The 25,053-nt window shown below is 36.7% G+C and overlaps 1 long non-coding RNA gene across 1 annotated transcript; it reads left to right on the plus strand.

Annotated features, from left to right (window-relative positions):
- Positions 1-1,175: 1,175 nt before the first annotated feature.
- On the plus strand, positions 1,176-24,466 carry LOC116582736. Its single transcript, XR_004282505.1, has 2 exons — positions 1,176-1,442; positions 24,340-24,466. It is a non-coding gene; the product is annotated as an uncharacterized LOC116582736 (long non-coding RNA).
- The last annotated feature ends 587 nt before the right edge of the window (positions 24,467-25,053 follow it).

The following is a 25,053-nucleotide window of genomic DNA, read 5'->3' on the forward strand; positions in this document are numbered from 1 at the left end:
GCTCCTTTAGGTGTAGGGTTAGGTTGTGTACTTGAGACTATTCTTGTTTCTTGAGAGAGGCTTGTATCGCTATATACATTCCTCTGTGGGCCATTTTGCTGTGTCCCACAGATTTGAACCATTGTGTTTTCACTATCATTTGTTTCCATTAATTTTTTCAATTCTTCTTTAATTTTCTGGTTGACCCATTCATTCTTTAGTAGGATGCTCTTTAGCTTCCATGTATTTGAGTTCTTTCTAACTTTCCTCTTGTGATTGAGTTCTAGCTTCAGAGCATTGTGGTCTGAAAATATACAGGCAATGATCCCAGTCTTTTGGTACCGGTTGAGACTGATTTATGACCCAGGTTGTGATCTATTCTGGAGAATGTTCCATGTGCACTAGAGAAGAATGTGTTCTTTTGCTTTGGAATGGAATGTTCTGTATATATCTGTGATGTCCATCTGGTCCAGTGTGTCATTTAAAGCTTTTATTTCCTTGTTGATCTTTTGCTTGGATGATCTGTCCTTTTCAGTGAGGGGGATGTTAAAGTCCCCTACTATTACTGTATTATTGTCAATGTGTTTCTTTGATTTTGCTATTAATTGGTTTATATAGTTGGCTGTTCCCATGTTAGGGGCGTAGATATTTAAATTGTTAGATCTTCTTGTTGGACAGACCCTTTTGAGTATGATGTAGCGTCCTTCCTCACCTCTTATAGTCTTTGGCTTAAAAGCTAATTGATCTGCTCTAAGGATTGCCATGCCAGCTTTCTGTTGATGTCCATTAGCATGGTAAATTGTTTTCCACCTCTTCACTTTATTTATTTATTTATTTATTTATTTTTGAAGATTTTATTTATTTATTTGACAGACAGAGATCACAAGCAGGCAGAGAGGCAGGCAGAGAGAGAGGAGGAAGCAGGCTCCCTGCTGAGCAGAGAGCCCGATGCGGGACTCGATCCCAGGACCCTGAGATCATGACCTGAGCCGAAGGCAGAGGCTTAACCCTCTGAGCCACCCAGGCGCCCATCCACCTCTTCACTTTAAATCTGGAGGTATCTTTGGGTCTAAAATGAGTTTCTTGTAGACATCATATTGATGGGTTTTGTTTTTTTATCCATTCTGATACCCTGTGTCTTCGGATTGAGGCATTTAGCCCATTTACATTCAGGGTAACTATTGAGAGATACGAATTTAGTGCCATTGTATTGCCTATAAGGTGACTGTTACTATATATTGAAGCTTTTTATCTCTTCTATTTTCATTGGTAGCCTGTCTGGATATCGTATTTCTGGCTGCATATTTTTCCTCATTTAGTGCTCTAAATATATCATGCCAGTTCTTTCTGGCCTGCCAGGTCTCTTTGGATTAGTCTGCTGTCATCTGACATTTCTGCCATTCTCTGTTGGAGTCCGTTTGGAGTCTGCAAACCCAGAAGATTCCTGCCTCCATAGGAGCAAAGTGAGTCTCCCTGGATCTGCCACTTGTAGGGTCCCTGCTCAAAGAGCAGTGGTCTAACTGTGCTGCAGATCACAGTTTAGGTCCCTAGCTGTCAGTACTGCCTCCAGTTCTTTTTTTTGTGGTGAGTTTTTCTACCTTGTCATTTTATCCAGATAAGAATATATGAACAAAAGAATAAAATACTAAAAGGGTAGCAAAGACCATAGAAAAATATATGGTAACCAAATCAGAAGAGACAGACCAGGGGGAGGAAAAAGGAGGGTAAAAAAATTTAAAAATACATATATAAGTATATATTAGACTGGTGAATGGAAGAGTGCTACCCACTTGATTTTATCTTAGAAGAAACTTCTCCCAAAATTTTAAAGAAAGAAAAACATATATGTACAAAAATAAGGGTAAACATGATGAAAGGATGGAATATGACTGTAAAGATGGAAATTTAAAAAAAATTTCTAAAAAATGGAATTGATAACATAAGTTGGTTGGAAAAAGAAAGAAGGAAAAAAATTGGGTGAGAGAATATGCTTAGACTGGAGACTAGAACAAAGCCCTGTGGTAGATTTAGGGTATATTTTGATCTGTTAGAATAAATTGTATCCCAAAATTTTTTAGAAAAAAAACAACAACCCTGTATGTATACAAAAAGTAAGGCTAAATACAATGAAGGATAAAATACGACTATAATAGTAAAGTTTTAAAAAGATTTTTTTTAGAAAGATATTGTTAAAATAAACTAGTTAAAAAATGTTAAATGAGGAAAAGTTAAAATGTCAGAATAAGAAAAAAAAATTAAAAAAATGTAACCTTGGGAAACTAAAGGATCATGGGGAGAAAACCATGAATTCCATGCATTGCTTTCTCCTAGCTCTGGAGTTCCACAGTTGTTCTTGATCAGTGAGCTTGGTCTAGGCTGTATGTTCTTGCTCATCTTCTGGGGGTCAGACCTGTTGTAGTGACTCTCAGATGTCTTTGCCCAAGGCAGAATTGCACCACCTTTGCCAGGGCCAGGCTAAGAAGTCTGCTCAAGTTCGCTCTTGGGAGTTTTTGTTCCTGAACACTTTCCGTAGAGCTCTGGAGCACGGGAATGAAGATGGCGGCCTCCCAGCCTCCAGCGCAGAGGAACTGAGAGCTTGGGACCTCATTCAGTGCACCGTTAGAGGAAAGGCGTCAATCACTCCCGTCTCCCCGGTCTCTGGCTATGCTCTGGGCTCACCTGGCCTGTGACCAAGTGTTTCTGTCTCAGTCGCACAGCCCTGTTTGGAATCTCCAAACCCAGAAGATTCCTGCCTCCAGAGGAGGAAGGAAAGTGAGTCTCCCTGGATCTGCCACTTGTAGGTTCCCTGCTCAAAGAGCAGTGGTCTGACTGTGCCGCAGATCACGGTTTAACGTAACCCCAAGCTGAGAGCTCACCCCTTGGCTCTGTCTCTGTAGCTGGCTTCCCCATTCTAATACCTGAGAGCTCTGCCACACTCAGACACCCCTGAACGTTCAGTGACCCCACGGGTCCTGAGACCACACTGTCCCTGCGAGGGCTCCACCCCAGCTTAGTCTCTGGAGTGATGTCCCTCAGTGGAGCAGACTTCTTAAAAGTTCTGATTTTGTGCTCCGCTGCTCCACCGCTTGTCCTGCCTTTCAGAAAGTGGTTTATTTTATGGTCCTAGAACTGCTGCTCTTCTCTTTGATCTTCTGTTGAGTTTGTAGGTGTTCGGAATGGTTTGAGAACTATCTAGCTGAACTCCTGTGACCTGATGTCATTTCAGTCTGCTTTTCCTCCGCCATCTTGCTATCCTACCCCCAGAGTATAGGTTTTAGTGATCTTCCTTTTAGTTTAAGAATGTTTTTTTTTTTTTAATAAGAGAGATAAGAATATATTTAGGGAGAATTTCAGCCATACTTGCTGCTCCCTTCCCCCGAATAGCACCGAGGGAATCTCTCTGTGATCTTCGCTTTGGCCACCTGTTTGTAAAATATGCAGGTGGGTGCAGCTCGCTCCCTGTTTTTTGAAATGCCCCTTCCCGCAAAGGCTTGCCATTCTCATGATAGCCTACACTTTGCCTTTAGCAGTTTTTTTCTTTTTTTAAAGATTTTATTCATATATTTGACAGAGATCACAAGTAGAGAGGCAGGCAGAGAGAGAGAGAGAGGAGGAAGCAGGGTCCCCGCTGAGCAGAAAGCCTGATGTGGGACTCAGTCCCAGGACCCTGGGATCATGACCTGAGCTAAGGCAGAGGATCTAACCCACTGAGCCACCCAAGGCACCCCTTAGCAGTATATTTTAATTTTTAGTTATATTTTCCTTCTTTCCTACCACTTTTTGTGGCTTTTGTTCCAATGATCAGATGATCAGATTGTGTTTTTCTCTGCAGGTACTTACCTGTCTCTAAATTTCCATAAAATTTTTTACTCTGTGACTTCACTTCTATGGTTAATAGAATCACTAATTTGCAGTTGTTAAGCCTATTTCTTCTCTTAAAGGATGTAGTGATACTCTTTCTAGCTTTTTGCATGTCTGAGCCTTGTCTTTGTTATTGCTTGTGTCTCTGTTTTTCATTTTTTTCTTTTGCAGTTTTTTAATATTTTTAGTATTCCAGTTTAATGTTCTTTTAAATTTTTTGGTTATAACACTGAAATTTGTTCTGTTGTTGTTGCTGTAGGGATTACAGTAAATATAACCTAGGCATCACCTAATGGTTTATATATAGATTTAATGTTTTAACATTTCAGGTGAACAAAAGTCGTACTTTTTAAAATGATTTTTTAATAGTTGCCATTTGTTTTACATTTACATAATTCAAAAGCCCATCAGACTGTGTTATAATTTCTGCTTTTAAGAGTCCTATATAAAAGAACCTAAGAGGAGAAAAGTGAGCCTTTATATTTACTCATTTACCAGTTCTGTTTTTTCTTCATTTCTAAAGATGTTAACTTCCCCTGGGTATCATTCAGCTTCAGAGTAAAGAACTCTGTTATTTCATCTCAACTCCATTTAAAATGAATTCTCTTCATTTTCTTCCATCTAAGAACGTGTTCATTTCACCTTCATTCCTGCAGGAGTTCTTCGCTGTATAAAAAAGTGTTAGAAGTTTTTTTCAGCACTTTATTTTTTTTTAATTTTTTTTACTTTTTAAAGATTCATGTATTTTAGAGAAAGTACAGGTAGGGGAACAGGAAGAAGGCCAGAATCTCCAGCAGACTCCCCACTGAGTCTGGACCCTGACCTGGGGACCCAGACCATGATCTGAGCCAAAATCAAGAGTCAGATGCTTAACTGACTGAGCCACCTAGGCGCCCCTCTTCTTTTAGCACTCTAAAGATGTTTTTCTACCATTTCTGTTCTCCATGGTTTCTGATGAGAAGTCTGCAGTAGTTTGAATCTTTGATAGTCCATCTGAACTGTGTTGCTTTTTATAGCTGCTTTCAAATTTTTTGATTTTCTGTTTTTAGTTTGACTGTTGAAAGTGATATTTCTGGGTTTTTCTTTCAGTTTATCTTGTTTGGATTTGCTTAAGTAGTTGAATATGTGGATTTATCTTTCATCAGGTTTGGGAAGTTTTCCAGTAATATTCCAACAGACTTTTTTTCATTTGCTTATTGCTCATTCATATGATTTTGGTGGAATATCATTTAAATCTTTCCTTCTGGCACTCTGATGACTTGTATACTAGACATTTTAATATTGCTTCATAAGTTCTGAGACTGTTTTGTTTCAGCCTCTTTGTTATTTTCTGTTGTTTAGATTGAGTAATTTCTGTTGATCTGTCTTGAGATTTATTGACTCTTTTCTTGTGCCCTTTCTGCTATTGAGATCTCAGGTGAAATTTTTTTTTTAAGATTTATTTATTATAGGGGTGCCTGGGTGATTCAGTTGGTTAACCGTCTGCCTTTGGCTCAGGTCATGATCTCGGAGTCCTGGGATTGAGCCCCACATCGGGCTCCTTGCTCAGTGGGAGCCTGCTTCTCTCTCCCTCTGCCTGCTGCTCCCCCTACATGTACACCTGCTCTCTCTGTCAAGTAAATAAATTAAAAAATCTTTATAAAAAAAAAAGATTTATTTGAGAGAGAGCACGAGAGTGCAAGTGGGGGGAGGGGCAGAAGGAGAGAATCTTCAAGCAGACTCCTTGCTGAGCATGGAACCAACCTAGGGCTTTAGACACGTGAGATCATGATCTGAGCTGAAACCAAGAGTCAGACACTCAACCAGCAGAGCCATCGAGGTGCTCCCTCAAGTGAATTTTTTTTTTTTTTTTTTTTATCATAGACAGTGTATTTTTAGTTAAGAACTTCAGTCTGGTTCTTTTTATGTGTATATCATATAAATTTATTCTCTTTTTTGTACACCATTTATTCTTTAAATTTGTATAGTCTGTAGCTGTTAGCACAATCCAGTTATAGGACATTGCATTATTTCCAAAAATTCTCTCTAGTTCATTTATAGTCAGTCCTATTCCCATTCTCTGTCCTATGTTACTACTGACCCCTATGTTAAAATCAGCCTTTCTTCGATATTTCGTGTGAATGAAATTACAGAATGTTCATGATGCTGAGTTTGACCTCCTACACTTACTACTTTTTTTGAAGTTTATCCTTGTGGTAGCATGTATTTATTTTTTTTTTTAGAGCTAAATATTCAGTATTATAGATATACCATTTTTGTTTCACAATTCACTTGACACAAAGTTGACTTAAATTCCTTTTATTTCCTTTGGCTATTAATAAATGTTGCTATGAAAATTAATGTACATGTCCTTGTATGTTTCCATTTTTCTTGAATAGCTGGGTCATAGTGTAAGTATTTGGTTAGCTCTTACAGAAACTGCCAGATTGTTTTCCATAGTGGCTATATTATTTTATGTTACCACCTACAATAAATGAGGGTTAATATTTCTCTACATTTTCATCATTTGTTATTGTCTTGTCTTTTTGATTATAGTCAATTTAGTTACTGTGAAGTGGTATTTCATTATGGTTTTATTTTACATTTCCTTAATTAAGCTCTAAGGAGATTGTCTATTTTTTCATTTGCTTATTGCTCATTCATATGATTTTGGTGGAATATCATTTAAATCTTTCCTCCATTTCTAATTTTTCTTACTGTACTATATAAGTTCTTTATATATACATACATGTATTTTGAACACAAGTCCTTTATAAAAAATAATGACCTAAATTTTCTTCAATGTGTAACTTGTTTCTTCATTTTCTGTATTTTTTTTTTTTTGATGAGGTCCAGTTTATCTGTTATTTTCTGTATCTACTCATTCATCAATTTTTTAAAAATATTTTATTTATTTATTTGATAGATAAAGCACAATTAGGCAGAGCTGGAAGCAGAGGAGAGGAAAAGCAGGCTCCCTGCTGAGCAGAGAGCTGGGTGTGGGGCTCCATACAAGGACCCTGGGATCATGACCTGAGCCAAAGGCAGATGCTTAACTGACTGAGCCACCCAGGTGCCCCTCTTTAATCAATTTTATATTATCTTGATTATTGTAGCTTTAACGTAAAATTTAAAATATGGTAACAGAAGACCTACATTGTTTTTCAAATGTGTTTTGGGTATTCTGTATGCTTTTGCACTTGTGATCAGCTTGCCTTTTTTTTTTTTAAGATTTTATTTATTTATTTATTTGAGGGAGAAAGAACATGAGCGGGAGGAGGAGCAGAGTGAGAGGGAGAAGCAAACTTCACACTGAGCAGGGAGCCCAATGTGGGACTCAGTCCCAGGACTCTTGGGATCATGACCTGAGCTGAAGGCAGACACCCAACTGACTGAGCCACTGAGGTGTCCCCCCATTTTTTTAAATACAAAAAAATCCTGCTGGGATTTCAGTATGGATTTCATTGACTTTATAGATCTGTTTGGTGAGTGTTGTCTATATAATAATATTGCATCTTCCAGTGCATGAACATAGATTTCCATATATTTTTTCTGTTTCTCCAAGCAATATTGTATAGTGTTTAATATATAAATTGTTTTTTCTTTTGTGAAATTTATTCTTTAATCTTTTATTCTTTTTGATGCTCTTAATTCCATTTTCGGATATTTTATTGCTGGTAAAGAAATACAATTGATTTGGGGGCTTTTAGATTATTTTATGTATTTTTAATTTTTTTATTCAAATATAGTTGACCCACAGTGTTGCATTAGTTTCAGGTATATAGCATAGTGAGTGAACAATCCTAAACATTATGCTGTGTTCACAACAAAGTATAGGCGCCATCTATATATATGTGTATATATATGTACATATATATATATGTGTATATATGTATCAGGCTCAACACCCAAAAAAAAATCTAGTTAAGAAATGGGCAGAAGACATGAACAGACACTTTTCCAAAGACATCCAGATGGCTAACAGACACATGAAAAGATATTCCATATTACCTGTTTACATTGATTACATACATATATATGTGATATGATGCTCTTAAAATGTCATTGACTATATTTCTTTATTTTTTATATTTTATTTTTATTTGAATTCTCGTTAGTGAACATGCAGGGCAATCAGTATTGGTTTAGGAGTAGAATTCATTGATTCATCTCTTAAGTACACCACCCAGTGCTCATCATAACAAGTTCACTTCTTGATAGCCATCACTCATCTATCCCCTCCACCACCCACCTTCCTCCATTACCCCTCAGTTTGTTCTCCATTATTAAGAGACTCTTAGGGGCGCCTGGGTGGCTAAGTGGGTTAAGCTTCTGCCTTCGGCTCGGGTCATGATCTCAGGGTCCTGGGATCGAGCCCTGCATCTGGCTTTCTACTCAGCGGGGAGTCTGCTTCCCTCTCTCTCTCTCTCCCTGCCTACTTGTGATATCTGTCAAATAAAATCTTTAAATAAAAAACATATTTTAAAAGATTTAAAAATAAAAAGAGACTCTTAGGGTTCGTTTCCCTTCCCCCTCTTATATTTATCTGTTTTGTTTCTTAAATTCCACATATGAGTGAAATCATATGATATTTGTCTTTCCCTTACTTATTTCGCTTAGCATAATACACTCTAGCTCCATCCACATCATCCCAAATGGTAACCTTTCATACTTTCTGATGGTTGAGTAATATTCCTTTGTATGTATTCATCACATCTTCTCTGTCCATTCATGTCAATTAACACTTGGGCTCTTTCCATAGTTGTGCTATTGTTGATAATGCTGCTATAAACATCAGGGTGCATGTACCCCTTCAAATCAGTATTTTTGTATGCTTTGGGTAAATAACTAGTAGCACAGTTGCTGGATCATAGGGTAGATCTGGTTTTTTTTTTTTTCTTAAAGATTTTATGTATTTATTAGAGAGAGAGAATGCGTGAGTGAGAGAGAGCAGAAGTACAAGGAAGAGGGTGAGAGAGAAGCAGACACCCCACTGAGTGGGGAGCCCAATGTGGTGCTCGCTCCTAGGACCTTGGGATCATTACCAGAGCTCAAGGCAGAGGCTTAACGGACTGAGCCACCCAGGCACCCGGGTAGTTCTGTTTTTAACTTTTTGAGGAACCTCCATACTGGTTTCCAGAGTGGCTGCACCAGCTTGCATTCCCACGAGCAGTGCACAAGGGTTCCCCTTTCTCTGCATCCTCACCAGCACCTGTTGTTTTGTGTGTTGTTAATTTTAGCCATTCTGACAGATGTGATGAAGCGGTATGTCATCGTGATTTTGATTTGTACTTCCCTGATGGTGAGTAATGTTGAGCATCTTTTCATGTATCTGTTAGCCGTCTGGATGTCTTCTTTGGAAAAGTGTCTGTTCATGTCTTCTGCCCATTTCTTAACTGGATTATTTGTTTTTTGGGTGTTGAGCTTGATAAATTCTTTATATATTTTGTATACTCACCCTTTATCAGACATGTCATTTACAAACATCTTCTCCCATTCTGTCAGCTGCCTTTTAGTTTTGTTTATTGTTTCTGTCGTTGACTATATTCCCTTTGCTTTGCCTTTTAGTCTCATGACTTTTCATTCCGTAACTAGAAGCCTGTATCTCCACTCCCCTTCACCCATTTTGTCCATCCCCTCATCCTCTATGGCACTCCTCACCCTTATGGCAACCATCAGTTTGTTTTCTATACTTACAGGTCTGATTCTGTTTTTTGTTTATTCGCATTTCAGGTTCCACATATGACTGAAATCATACGGTATTTGTCTTTCTTGGTCGGCCTTATTTTACTTAGCATTGGCCTTATTTTACTTAGCATAATAACTTTTAGGTCTATCCATATTGTTGCAAATGGCAAGGTCTCATCCTTTTTTCTTTTTTAAGGCTGATTAATATTCCATCTTTTATATATATATAATTTTCCTTATACAGTTGTCTCTTGGTGGACACTTGAATTCCTTCCATATCTTGGCTATTGTAAGTAATGCTACAGTAAACATAGGGGATACATACATCTTTTTGAATTGATGTTTTCTTTTTCTTTGGGTTTATACCCAGTAGTGGGATTATTTGATCATATGGTATTTCTGTATTTCAAATTTTTGAGGAAGCTCCACACTATTTTCCACAGTGGCTGTACCAGTTGACACTCCCACCAGTGTACATGAGGCTTCCTTTTTCTCCCACAGCCTTTTTTGTCATTTTTATTTTAGCTGTTCTAATAGGTGTTGAGTTTGTAAGTTCTTTATAGATCTTGGATCTCTTCTCCCATTCTGTAGGTTGTCTTTTAGTTTTGTTGACTGTTTCCTTTGCTGTGCAAAAGCTTTTTATCTTGGTGAAGTCCCAGTAGTTCATTTTTGCTTTTGTTTCCCTTGCCTTTGGAGACGTGTCTAGTAAGAAGTTGCAGTGGCCAAGGTCGAAGAGATTGCTGCCTGTGTTCTCTAGGATTTTGATGAATTTCTATCTCACAGTTAGGTTTTCATTCATTTTGAGTTTGTTTTTATATATGGTATAAGAAAACGGTCTAGTTTCATCTTCTACATGTGGCTGTCCAATTTTCCCAACACCATTTGTTGAAGAGACTGACAAAGATTATTTTTAATTAATGTTTAAAAAAAAATCTCTAAATAGGGGCCCCTGATTCAGGTCAGTGAAGCGGCTGCCTTCAGCTCAGGTCTTGATCTAAGGGTCCTGAGATCGAGCCCCACATTGGGCTCCCTGCTCATTGGGAAGTCTGATTCTCCCTCTCCCTCTGCTACTCACCCTGCTTGTGTTCCCTCACTCGCATGTTCACTCTCTCACGTTCTCTCTCTCTCTTAAATAAGTTATAAAAAAAAGTCTCTAGGTACGCCTGGGTGGCTCTGTAGGTTGGGCATCTGCCTTCGGCTTTGGTGATGGTTCTAGGTTTCTGGGATCGAGTCTCGTGTTGGGCTCCTTGCTTGGCAGGGAGTCTGCTTCTCTCTCTGCCTGCGGCTCCCTCTGCTTATGCTTTCTCTCTCTCTCTCAAATAAATAAATAATATCTTTAAAAAACCCTCTAAATTATTAGTAAAATTCCCCAAAGAGGTATAAGCTAAAAGTCAAACAAATACACAGAGTATTTAAAACATCTAAAGAAGTATAAAATACAGGATACGGTCGAAATATCATAATGTTGTAGACATAAATCCAAACATATCTGTAATTAGATTAAATACCCAAATGATCAAGCAAACCTCAGAGCCTGTCAGATTATTTAGAAATCATAACCCAGCTATATGCTATCTACAAGATACCTCGTTTCAATATCCTAACATAGATACGTTAAGGTAAAAGATTAGAACTTGATACAGCAATCAAACACCAATCAAAAAAAAAGGTTGGGGGAAGGTTCCAAGATAGTGTGACACAGGGTAATGCTGAACTCATTTCCTCCACAGACACTAAATCTATACTTACATACAGAATAATTCCTCCTGAAAAAGAACTGAGGGCTTTAACAGCTCTGCACAACGAAGGATAGAAAGAGACAACATAGAGAATAGTTGGGGGAGAGACAGTAGTAATGGGAAACCCACCCCTGATGCTTACAACTGTGGTAGACAAAGATAGTACTGAGGGACCACGAGCAGATTTATCTGCTCTGGGCCACAGAAAAACTGTATTTGAAAAAGGCATCTAGAGTATAAAGGAACTGATCCTCCACCAAATGGTTTGTGGCTTGCTGGAATTCTCTTAAGGGTTGGAAGGGCTGCTGGAGCACTGATTTTTGTATTTCTTTCCATTTTGGTAGTACAGACAGTAGCAGGGTCTGGGCACACTTAACTCGCCTGCTGCCTCAGCAAGTCCCAGCCCCCAACCCAGTTTCATTCTTTACATGTAGCTGTCCAGAAAATGGGCCACTTTCTTATACCATACACAAAAATAAACTCAGTGGATTAAAGACCTAAATATGATAACCTGAAACCATAAAAGTAGTGTTCAGAAATTCATTAGTTATGTATAATACCCAGTGCTCATTACAACACATGCTCTCCTTAATACCCATCACCCAGTTTCCCCCTACCCCCACTAATTCGTATTTTTTTTTTTTTATTTTACTTATTTCCCAGAGAGAGAGTGCGCACACAAGCAGGGGGAGCAGCAGGCAGAGGGAGAAGCAGGTTCCCTGCTGAGTAAGGAGCCCCATGTGGGACTCGATCCCATGACCTATGATCATGACCTGAGCTGAAGGCATACACTTAACGACTGAGCCACCAGGCACCCCAGCATCAATTTTATATATCTTTTTCATGAAGTACAAAAATCAGTTATATTTCAACTTCATTTTATTTGGCCCACATTACCCTGATACCAAAACCGCAGAAAGGTATTATAAATAAAGACTATAGACTATTACTCATGAACATAGACTTAAAAATTCTGTTAAGTATTACCAAGTTATTTCCAGCAATACATAATAAGGTAAGTACGTGATGGCATTTGATCTGGTTGGGAACTGAAAGAGTAATTCAATATTTGGAAGTCAATTATATAATTCATCAGGTCAGCACACTGAAGAGAAGAGGAAAACATCTCAGTAGAAACAAAAAGAAAAGTGTTTGATTTATTTAAACCCATTTCTTATAAAAATTGTTAGCAAATTTGGAAAAGAAGGCAGATTTATTAATGTGATAAATGGACTCTCATAAACACTAATGATAATATATTAATTATTAAAGATTGGCTTTTCTGGGGTGGCTCAGATGGTTAAGCATCTCCCTTCGACTCAGGTCATGATCCCAGGGTCCTGGGACTGAGCCCTTAATCAGGCACCCTTCTCAGTGGGAAGCCTGCTTCTCCCTCTCCTACTCCCTATGCTTATGTTCCCTCTCTCACTGTCTCTTTCTCTGTCATAGAAATAAGTAAAATCTTTAAGGAAAAAAATAAAGATTGGCTTTTCTTTCTTGGAACAGGAGGTGGGTGTTTCAGATTTCACTACTGCTTTTCAGTTTAGCACTGGAAGTTTTTACCCAGGGCCATAAGGCAGGAAAAAGCAATGAACAGCATGTATTTTGATATACTAGTATATTTGGAAATCAAAATTTAATTTATAGTATTACCCACTCACCCCCCTCTAAAACACCCCATGAGCTACAGGTGAGTCTTGTTTTGCAGAATAATGTAGGAATGTAAAAATGACTGCTAGCCGAAACCATGCAAACCAGTATTTATTAGTGGAAAAATAACAATTGTTCCATTACTGGAGAAATTTTTTGTCAAAATACGAAAAATTCTCTTATTGTCAATTACAGATACATAGGAAAATGAAAACCTTAAAGTAATTTTCATATTACAATATGAAACATTAGAATCATTTTTAATATTAGATTATTTCATTAAAAAGTATCAAGCATTAATAATGCTTGCTTGCTTCTTGTTAAACTTATGATAAGGAATATCTTTTTTTTAAAGATTAAATAAATATTTGACAGAGAGGCAGCGAGAAAGGGAACACAAGTAGGGGAAGTGGGAGAGGGAGAAGCAGGCTTTCCAGTGAGCATGGAGCCCGATGTGGGGCTCGATTTCAGGACCCTGAGATCATGACCTGAGTGGCAGGCAGTTGCTTAACAACCAGCCCACCCAGGCACCCCATTATAAGGAGTTTCTTACACTGTAGTTTGCTGAATTGGCCCTCTCCCTTTATAAAGTCAGATTTCCTTTCAACATTTCATCTGTTATGCTTTCAATACCATGTATTTATGAAATTTTCTTTAATATAAAGGGTTTTTTTTTTTTTTTTTTTTTTTTTACTGATGTCACTCCTTTTTAAACATCTTAGTTCTTTTCAGTGTAATTACTATTCTTATTTATATTGATAAGTTTCCATGGTACTTATATAGAGGTCTCATGTAATGGTAATGTAATCATTTCCATTGTCAGCCAGTTATAACTATATTTGCATGAAATTTGAGTTTCCTGTAAAGTAAGGAAGAACATCGAAGAAATAAATAAAGGTGAATAAAAACTTATTTTTTTAAATTCTTAGTTGATCCAGCAGGTAAATAGCTTGCTAATACTAACAATGTATTTGATTATGTAAACTTACATATATGCATGTTTTTGACATATTGTATACACATGTATATGCTTATACATACTTACATATAAGTGAAATAAATGAAAGCGATGATACAAGGAGTGTGAGGGAGGAATTAGGATTATTTTGTTATCATGAGGTACTCAAAATATCCAGAAAATATATGGTGTTGTTTGAAAACAGATTAATTCTAAATGTAAAAGTGTATTGCAAACTGTGGGAGATGCTAAAAAATAGTTACAAAAGAAGTGTAACTGATACGCTAATCAAGGGGAGAAAATTGAATCATTTAAAATACTCTGTTGAAACAACAAAAGGCAGAAAATGATGGAAGACAAAAATAGGAACCGAGAAAAAGGGCAACAAATAGAAAAGAGGAGTGAATATGGTGTTCTAAAGGAGCATTTTCAACTTTACTTGAATTGTGTACAGTGTCATTGTACACAATTTGCCAGAGCAATAAAAATAGATAATCTCATTAGGCCTGTATCTATGAAAAAATTGAATCAATAATTAATAACCTTCCAAAACCAAACAAAAGCACCGGTCCCAGGTGGTTTTCTGGTAAATTCCTCCAAACTCTAAAGGACAGGAGGATGCTGATACTCAACAATCTCAGAGGATAGAAGCTAAGAGAATTTATTCTTACTCATTTATGAGGTTAGCATTACCCTACTGTGAAAACCAAAGACATTACAAGAAAACTACAGACCAATATCTTTCATAAACATAGATACAAAAATCCTCAACAATATTTAGCAAATCAAGTATAACAGTGTATGAAAATGATTGCCCATAATAACTAAATGGAATTTGGATTTGATACGCAAGGTATTTCAATATTTGAAAATTAATGTAAGCCTTCATATCAGCAGATATAAAAAAGAAAAATCATGATCATAGCAATAAATGTAGAAAAGGAATTTAATAAAATCCAATACCCATTTGTGATGAGAAATCTAAACTAGGATTAAACTAGGATTTAAACTAAACTAGTAAACTAGGATTACAGGGTAACTACCTCAGCCTGATAAAAGATGATCTGTGTACAAACAACCTACAGCAAACATCATACTTAATGGTGAGAAACTAGCTTTCTCATTAAAATCATGGGACGCCTGGGTGGCTCAGTTGGTTAAGCAGCTGCCTTCGACTCAGGTCATGATCCCAGCCTCCTGGGATCGAGTCCCACATTGGGCTCCTTGCTCAGCAGGGAGCCTGCTTCTCCCTCTGCCTCTGCCTGTCACTCAGTCTGCCTGTGCTCACTCTCTCTGTCAAATAAATAAATAAAATCTTTTAAAAAAATAAATAAAAAAATAAAATCAGGTAAAAGGTAAGGTTGTCTCCTCTGACCCCTTCTTTTCAACATTGTACTGGAAATTCTAGCTAATGCAATAAGACAAAACAGAAATTAAAGGAATACAAATTGGGAAGGAAAAAATATCTTGCAGATGATGGAATTGTGTAGAAAATCCAAATTGACACACACAAATTGGAACTAAAATAATTTTAGCATGGTTGCAGGATATAAGGTTTTGTTAGTTGCTTTTCTATATACCAGCACTAAACAAGTGGAATTGGAAATTAAAAACACAGTACCATTTACTTTGATACCTCCCAAAATGAAATACTTAGGTATAAATTTAACAAAATATATACCATATTTATTTGAAGAAAATTTTTAAATTCTGATGATAGAACTCAAGAACAAAATAAATGCAGAGATACTGATGTTTACGGATAGGGAAGACTATTTTTTTCAAGATGCCTATTCTTTATGTTAGATTGATAGACTCAGTGTAATCTTAATCAAAGTCTCAGTAACTTATTTTGTGTATATCAATAAACTACTTCTAATGTTTGTGTGGAGAAACAAAAGATCCTACATTTCTAACACTTTAGGAGAAGGACAGAGTTGGACTGATACTATTTTACATCAAGACTTATTTTAAAGCTCCAGTAATCAAGATACTGTGGTATTACCCAAAAAGTAGACAAAATACATCAATGAAAATGAGTAGATAGCCAGAAATAGACCCAAATAAATATTGCCAGCAGATCTATTACAGAGAAACAATGGCAATACAATAGAGCAAAACTGGTGTGCTGGAACAACTGGATATGCATAGGGAAGAAAAATGAATCTAGACACAGATTTTTAACAGTTTCGCAAAAATTAACTCTGAATGGATCCCAAGCATTTAACAGTGAATTTAAAATGCAAATCTAAATTTCAAAAAGATAATATGGGAGAAAACCTAGATGAACGTAGGTATGCCAGTAAGTCTTTGAAAGAAATAATTGATAAGCTGGACTTTATTAAATTATAAACTTCTGCTTTGTGAAGTACGATGTCGAGAGAATGAGAAGACAGGCCACAGATTGGGAGAAAATACTTGCAGAAGACCTATTTGATAAAGGACTGTTAATCCAGAATATACAAAGAGTTCTTAAAACTCAACAATAAGAAAATAACCCAATTTTTTAAATGGGCCAACGACCTTAACAGACACCTCACCAAACGAAATATACAGATAAAATGTAAACATAAACAGGAAATGTAAATTTAAAAATCAGTGAGGTCCCTCTACAGACCTATCAAAATGGCCAAATTCTGAAACACAGTATCGTGCACTAGTAAGAATGTGGAATATCAGTAACTCTCCATTGCTAGTAGAAATTCAAAATGTTTCTTATAAAAGCAAACATACTCTTATGACACAATTTAGCAATCCTGCTCTTTGTATTTACCGAAAAAGTTGAGAATTTATGTTTACACAGTCTGCACATGAATGTTTATAGCAGCTTTATTCATAATTGCCCTGATGGAAGTAACAAAGTTGTCCTTCAGTAGGTGAATGGATGAATAAGCTGTGCTACATCCAGATAATGACATATTATACAGTGCTAAAACTATGATACATGAAGGCATGAAAAGACACGGAGGAGCTCTAAGTACATATTAAAAAGTGAAAGAAGCCAATCTGAAAAGGCTTACATAATAGTTCCAACTATATGACAGAAGGGGAATACTGTGGAGAAAATGGAAGGATCACTGGTTGTCAGAGGTTAGGTAATAGTGGGATGAATATGTATAGCACAGAAGATTTTTAGGGCAATGAAAATACTCTATCTTAATGATAGATATGTTATTATACATTTTATGTATCCATAGAATATACCACACCAAGAGTGAACCATAAAGTAATCTGGGGATTTGGGTGATTATCTGGAAGTATGTATGGGCTTATCAGTTATTACAAATGTAGCACTCTGTTGGGATGTGTTGATAATGGGGGAGAATATGCATGGAGACAGCATGTAAATAAGAAATATGTGTACCTTCCCCTCAATTTTTTTGTGAACCTGAACCAGAAAAAAAAAAAAAACCCAAAAACGCCTTTTTTTAAGAAGTGACGGGAGTAGTCAGTGAACATAATGTGCATTAGTTATTTATGTAATTTTTGGAAGGAAGATAACAGGGAATCTTATTAGTTTACCCATTTACTCAGCTTCCAAATCACTGTAACTGAACTTTGGTGTTGTTTTCAAATGTATTAAGGCATGGTAACAGAAATCTCTGAATATTAGAACTGTGCAAAGAGAATACATCTGTAGGAAGGTAAAAATACAGTGAAAGATACACTGAGTATGTGTGCTGAAAAGTACAAAACTGCCCAAATAACTGGAGCAACAAATTATTCATGGGTTGAAAACTCAATATTGTTTATTCTCCCAAATTTATGTGGATTTAGTACTACACTAATTAAGGTGAGGTATTTTTCTAGATACTGATAAAATGATTCTAAAATTTATATGGAAAGGCATCGTCACTGAAAGAGCCAAAATCTTGAAGTAAAACTTTAAGAAAACACAATTCAGGGGCTCCTGGGTGGCTCAGTTGGTTAAGTATTTGCCTTTAGTTCAGGTCATGATCCCGGGGTTCTGGGATCTAGCCCCTGGTTAGGCTCCCTGCTCAGCAGGGAGTCTGCTTATCCTTCTCCCTCTCCCCCTCCCCACTGCTTGTGCTCTCTCTCTCAAGTGAATAAACAATCTACAAAAAAAGAATCTTAGGGGCACCTGGGTGGCTCAGTGGGTTAAGCCGCTGCCTTCGATTCAGGTCGTGATCTCAGGGTCCTGGGATCGAGTCCCGCATCGGGCTCTCTGCTCAGCAGGGAGCCTGCTTCCTCCTCTCTCTCTCTGCCTGCCTCTCTGCCTACTTGTGATCTCTCTCTGTCAAATAAATAAATAAAATCTTTAAAAAAAAAGAATCTTAGTATATAAATCTATGTCACGACATCAGTGTTCTTTGTCTAAGGATAGAGCCATCAGTTAATGAAACAGAAGATACTTCACAAGTTGACCTATACAGATATGGTCCATAGATATTTTACAGAGGTTTGAAGTTGATTTTATGAAAGAGTGGTCATTGCAACAAATGATGCTGGTACTGGCTATCTATATAGTAGAAAGTCAACCTTGATGAAATTAACCTATAAAAAATTAATGCACATTATAAAAAATTAGCCCAGTGTTGATCATATGCTAAATGTAAAAATAAATAAATCTTTGATGCTTTTACAATAAAAGAGAAGATCTTTGCATGGGTTAGGCAATGAATTGTTCAATAGGACACCAAAAGCATTATCCGTAAATGAGAAAAACAGGTAAATTTGACTTTATCAAAATGAAAACTGTATTTTCAAGGGAAGGTGCCAAAAAAATGAAAAAAATTAATAAGCCACAAAGTGGAAGAGTAAATTGCGACACATTTATCTTATAAATATCTATACAGTATTAAAAGCTGCAGCCCACTTCTTGTTATTTTAAAAAAGATTTGCTCGTTTATTTTAGAGAGATCACGAGTGGGAGTGGGCAGAGGGAGAGAATATCAGGCAGATTCCCTGCTGAGCGCAGAGCCGTACTCAGACTCAAGGCTTGATCTCAAGACTTTGAGATCATGACCTGAGCTGAAGCCAAGAGTCAGGCGCTTAACCCACTGAGCCACCCAGGTGCCCCACCAGCCCACTTTTTAAAATATACATAAGCACTATAGATGCATATAAAGCACTTGGCAAAATCCAACTCCTGTTCATGTTAAAAACATTTAACAAACTAGGAATAGAAGGTAATTTTCTCAACCAGTTAATAGCTGTTTAGGGATAACCTGCAGCTAAGAAACTTAATGTTAAATGACTGGGTACTTTCCCCTTGAGATCAGGAACAAGACATGAATATCTGTTCTCACTATTTTTGACGTTATACTGGAAATTCAGTTTATTTATGGCAAGAAAAACAAATTGCATCTGGATCAGAAAGGAAGAAGAAAAACCAAATTCACAGATGAAATGATCTTGTATGTAGAAAATCCTGGGTAACCCACATAAAATTAGATCTGATGATTTCAGAAAGACTGCAGAATATAAGAAAAATAGGGAAAATAAGTTGTATTTCTGTACAGTAGCCATGAAAAATCCGAAAATGAACTAAGAAAAGTCCCTCTACAATAGTATCCAAAAGAATAAAATACTTAGGCATAAATTGAGCAAAAGAAGTGTGTAAGACTTTCACATGGAAAACCACATCACAAGAAATTTGAGAAGTAAACAAAAAGACCTCTTGTTCATGAATTGGAAGAATTAGTAATGTTAAGGTGGTGTCATGGGATGAATTATGTACCCTTAAAAGATATATTAACTTTTAACCTCCGTTTCCTATGAATTTGATCTTAGTTGGAAATAGGGGCTTTGCAGATTCATTAAGTTAATATTAGGTCATACTGGAGTAGGTTGGGGCTTTAATCTAGTGTGACTCATACCCCTTTAAGAAGAGGAGAGGACACAGAGATGCACAGGGAAAATGGCATGTGATTACAAAGGCAGATATTGGAGTAATGTTTCTACAAGATCAGGAGCACTAAGGATTGGTAGCTACACCAGAAGCTTAGAGAAGTACGGAATGTTGTCTCTCCTAAAGCCTTCAAAAGAAGCATGGGTTCGAGTATCTTGATTTCAGACTTTAGTCTCCAGAACTGTAGAAGAACCAGTTTTTCTGTTTTTAAGCTTTCCATTTGGTAATTTGCTAGACAGCTCTAGGAAATGAATACTCCTCGAATGCACTGCTCCCCAAATCGATTTTGAGATTTAGTGCAGTCTCATGTTGGTGTTCCAACTGGCATTTTTGTGGAAATTGGCAAGCTGATTCTAAAATCACATGGAAATACAGATACAGAATAGAGCAGTCTTGAAAAAGGACTACAATGGACAACATTTAAGATTTAGTACAAAAATCCAGTAATTAAGAATAGTAATATTGTAAGGGTAGACATATAGGTTAAATAGGCATAGGATAGACATATAGGTTAAATAGGCAAGTATGGAATTGAAAGTCCACAGATACACTCTGATGTGCATGATTAGTAGATTCCTGACAAGGATGTCATGACAGAGCAGTGGAGAACAATAATCTTTTCAACAAATAATGTTGGGACAAGTGGATATCCTCATTCCCAAGAACGAAGTTGGTCCACAGACTTAACACTGCAAAAATGACGATAGCATGAATCAAAGACCTAATTTAAGAGCTGAAATTACCAGACTTTTAAAGCAGTTGTATATCTTCATGACCTTGAATTTGACATATACAAAGCACAGGCATCCAAAGACAAAATACATAAAATACATCAAAATCAGTAACTTTTATGCTTGAAGAGACGCTGTCAAGAAAGTGAAATTATAATAAAAATAATAAAGTACTGATACTTGGTACAGTATGGATGCATTTGAAAATATGCAAGTGACAGAGCTAGACATAATGCCATTTATTATGTGATAAAGAACACATAAGGAGTAGTTTTCAGAGAGTAGAAGGAGTGATAAATGGGTAGTAAAAAGGTTAATTTTATGGTATATGAATTAACACAATAAAATGTACAGAAGATAGAAATAACATTAAAGGTAAAATACATAAGTAAATAGAAAAATACTTAGCATTCATTTGCCATTAAGGAAATGGCAATTAAATTTACTGTAATATCACTAAACATCTAGAATGGTTGAGTAAGAAAAAGCAATATTTCCAAGTGCTGCTAAAGATACAGAATAAATAGAAGTCATATGTATTGCTTAGCAGATGGAACATGTACTTTGTAAAAGCAGTTTGTCAGTTTCTTATAAAATTAAGCCTACATCTATTGTATGGCTAAGCAGTTACTTCTTTAGGTATTTATCCAAGTTGAAATAATAACCTGTGTTCTAACATAGAACTGCTTATTAGTGTTGTGTACTATCACAACATAGTAGCTTTTTTTGGTCATCCCCAACTGGGAAGAACTTGAATGGTCCTGAACAGGGTATTGAATGAATAAAATATGCTACATCCATATATTGTAATACTAAGCAGTAATGCATAATGAACTATTGATACATGAGCAATATAGGTGAATTTCAAATGGATTTTGGTAGGTGAAAGAATCTGTATTGAAAATGTTTACATATAGATGATGTTTTGGTAAAAGCCAAATGGTTTTGATGAAATGGTCGGGGGAACTTGTGACTGTTCATGAGGAAAGATGGAACATGCTCATTGAGCAAACATATGGAACATAACATTCCATGTTGACTTTAGGGTAGAGATTTAACAGAATGAGGCAAACTTCAGCCCCTGATGGTCAGGAGGTTATCTTAAGACAAGGAGAAGGAACTCTGTACATGCATTCAGAACTGGTACAAACTAGATGGAATCTTGGGCTCCTTATCTTTGGTAAGGAATGTAGGATTTTGCTTGTTCATAGGCTGGAACCATAACAGTTGACTTTGAGTCCAGGCTTCTGCAGAGACAGTGAGTGGATTTGTTATTGGGGTATGAAAAGACACAATGACTGATCAGAGGAAAACAGTTCTCTGAAACACAGGCTTTAAATTTTCTGCTAGTTTCAACCTCATTAACACCTATAGGGCACAGTTTAAAACAATCAACAAAGTTAAAGGGTAAAAAAATCACATAAAATCAGTTGCTTTTTTTCTTAAGCTAATTATGCCCTGAAAAAATTCATGAAATAATTTCATGCATACAGAAGAAAATACCTAGGAATAAATTTAACCTGGGAGGAAAAATAAATGTTCAGTGAAAACTGCAAAACTTTGCTGGAATGGGGGTGCCTGGGTGGCTCAGTTGGTTGATCTCAGCTCAGGTCTTGATCTCACAGTCATGAGTTCGAGTCCCACATTGGACTCTGTGGGCATAGAGCCTACTTTATTATTTATTTATTTATAATTTATTTATTTTCAGCATAACAGTATTCATTGTTTTTGCACCACACCCAGTGCTCCCTGCAATGCGTGCCCTCTCTAATACCCTTGTAGAGCCTACTTTAAAAAAAAAAAAAAAAAGAAGAAAAAGAAAAATCCAGCAACTTTACTGGGGCACCTTGGTGGCTCAGTTGTTAAGCATCTGTCTTTGGCTTAGGTCATGATCCCAGCTTTCTGGGGTTGAGCCCCACATCTGGCTCCCTGCTCAGCAGGAAGCCTGCTTCTCCCTCTCCCACTCCTCCTGCTTGTATTCCCTCTGTTACTCTCTCTCTCTCTCTCTGTCAAATAAGTAAAATCTTAAAAAAAGAAAAGGAAAACATGTAAATAAATGGGAAAACATCCTGTGTTCATGTGTTGCAATATAATGTTCTTAAGATGTCAGCGCCACCCATAGTAATCTACAGATTAAATGCAATGCCTGTCAAAATCTGAACAGCCTTTTATGCAGAAGTGAAAAAGCTAATCCACAAGTTCATACAGAATTGCTAGGGTTTCTTTTTACCCAAATCAGTCTTGAAAAAGAGTAAAGTTGGAGGACTCAAGTTTTTTTTTTTTTTTTTTCAAAGCTTAGTAGAGTTGGAATAGAATTGAGGTTCTAGAAATAAATCCATACACCTGTATCCAGTTTATTATTGATGAGGGTCCCAAGATGATTTACAGGAATGAACCATCCCTTCAACAAATAGTGCTTGGACAACAACATGGAAAGAAATGAAATTGGACCTCTACATTACATCATCTACAAAACTCAAAATGCATCAGCATTCCAAATACAAAAGATAAATCTCTAGAACTTTTAAGTAGAAAACAGGAATAAATCTTCATGACCTTGGATTTGATGATGGTATCTTAATTGTGATTCCTAAAGCAGAAGCAAAAAGAGACATATTCAATTTTATCAAAATTTAATACTTTCACTGAGACATTACCAAGAAAGTAAAAAGACAATGTGCAGAAGATGAGAAAATATTTACAAACCATATACTAAATAAGGTTTTTGTGTCAAGAGTATATTACGTATTTTTAAAAAACCTGCTTACAGGGGTGCCTGGGTGGCTCAGTCCTTAGGCATCTGCCTTCAGCTTGGGTCATGGTCCCAGGGTCCTGGGATGGAGCCCTGCATGGGGTTCCCTGCTTGGCGGGGAGCCTGCTTCTCCCTCTCCCACTCCCCCTGCTTGTGTTACATCTCTCACTGTGTTTCTCTCTGTCAAGTAAATAAAATCTTGGGGGAAAAAAACCTGCTTAGGTCTCAATAACAAATTGACAGTTATAAAATGGGTGACATTTTGGGGCACCTGGGTGGCTTAGTCAACTGCCTTTGGCTCAGGTCATGGTGCTAGGGTCCTGGATTTGAGCACCTCATTGAGCTCCCTACTCAGCAGGGTGTCTGTTTCTCTCTGTCTCTCTGCCCCTGCCCCAGCTTGTGCTCTTTCTCTCAAATAAAGGAAATCTTTAAAAAAATAAAAATGAGCAACATTTTAAGAAGGCATTTTTTCAAAGTAAATGGACAAAAAACACATGAAAGAGTCTTCATATGAGACATAAGTGAAGTGCAAATCAGAACCACAGTGAGATTATTTCACAGCCACTACTTTGTAATTTAAAAAGCATGAAAAATAATGTGTTGGCAAAAATGTGCATAAATTGAAACCTGTTTCCATAACTGCTATTTAAAGTGGTTCAGCTGCTATAAAGTGCAAATGTCTAAGATAACATTTTGGATAAATTTTGCATAGAAGGGAATAAATACTATTCAGTCACGAAAAGTCACGAATTACTGAGAACATGCTGTAGTGTAGATGAAGTTACAAAACATGCTAAGTGAATGAAACTAGACACAAAAGGTCATATGTTGCATGATTCCATACATAGAATTTGTTTGAAACAAGAATTTTGATTGGTGGCTGCCAGGACCTGGGAGGAGAGGTAGTGTCAGGACAAACTATTTAATGACTATAGTGTTTTACTTTTGAGTGAGGTAAACATTTTGCAACTAGATTGTGTTAATGTGCTTTAATGCTACTAAGTTGTTTACTTTAAAATTGTTACTTTAATGTTTTATGGATTTAACATTAGGAAATTATGGTTTAAAATATAACCTGCCAGAAAGAATAGCCTAGTTTATTGTATGATTTCACTGGAGATTTCTTTCAGATGTTAAAGAAGAATTAACACCTGTCTTCAGCCTCTCTCGGAAAACAGAATTGAGGGAACACTTTAACTCATTTTGAGACATTTCCATGATATCAATGTCAGACGAACACAAAGAAAAACCTATAGGTCAGTGTACCTTATGACTATTAATTCCAAAAACCTTAATAAAGTACAAGTATACCAAACGTAGCAACACCTGAAACCAATGTAATACTGTGTGTCAAAAAAATTTAAGTAAAAAATTTAATAAAATGGTGAATTTTATTTATGTGGGTGTTAACCTCATTTAAAAAATTAAAGGAGGGGCACCTGGGTGGTTCAGGTCGTGATCCCGGGGTCCTGGGATCAAGTCCCACATTGGGCTCTCTGCTTCAGCAGGGAGCCTTCTTCCCCCTCTCTCTCTCTGCCTGCCTCTCTGCCTACTGTGCCTACTAGTGCTCTCTGCCTTTAAAAAAAAAAAAAAAAAAAGTTAAAGGAATTTGTTACCTAAAAAATAAATAGGTGGAGAGCCAGGTTTGGCTTGCATGGTGTAGTTTACTAATCCTTCGCCTGGATCTATTTAAGATAATTTGCAATCTATTTATTACAACTAATTAGAGATTATTATGAGATGACTAAAGACATCACTCAGACTATAGTAAGTATATCTGACTTTTTGCAGAATGCTACTTTTTCTGAATTTCTGAACAACTCTTTGGAATCAGTATGAAATTG

Source organism: Mustela erminea, chromosome X, assembly GCF_009829155.1.
Source record: "Mustela erminea isolate mMusErm1 chromosome X, mMusErm1.Pri, whole genome shotgun sequence".
Classification (NCBI taxonomy): domain Eukaryota; kingdom Metazoa; phylum Chordata; class Mammalia; order Carnivora; family Mustelidae; genus Mustela; species Mustela erminea.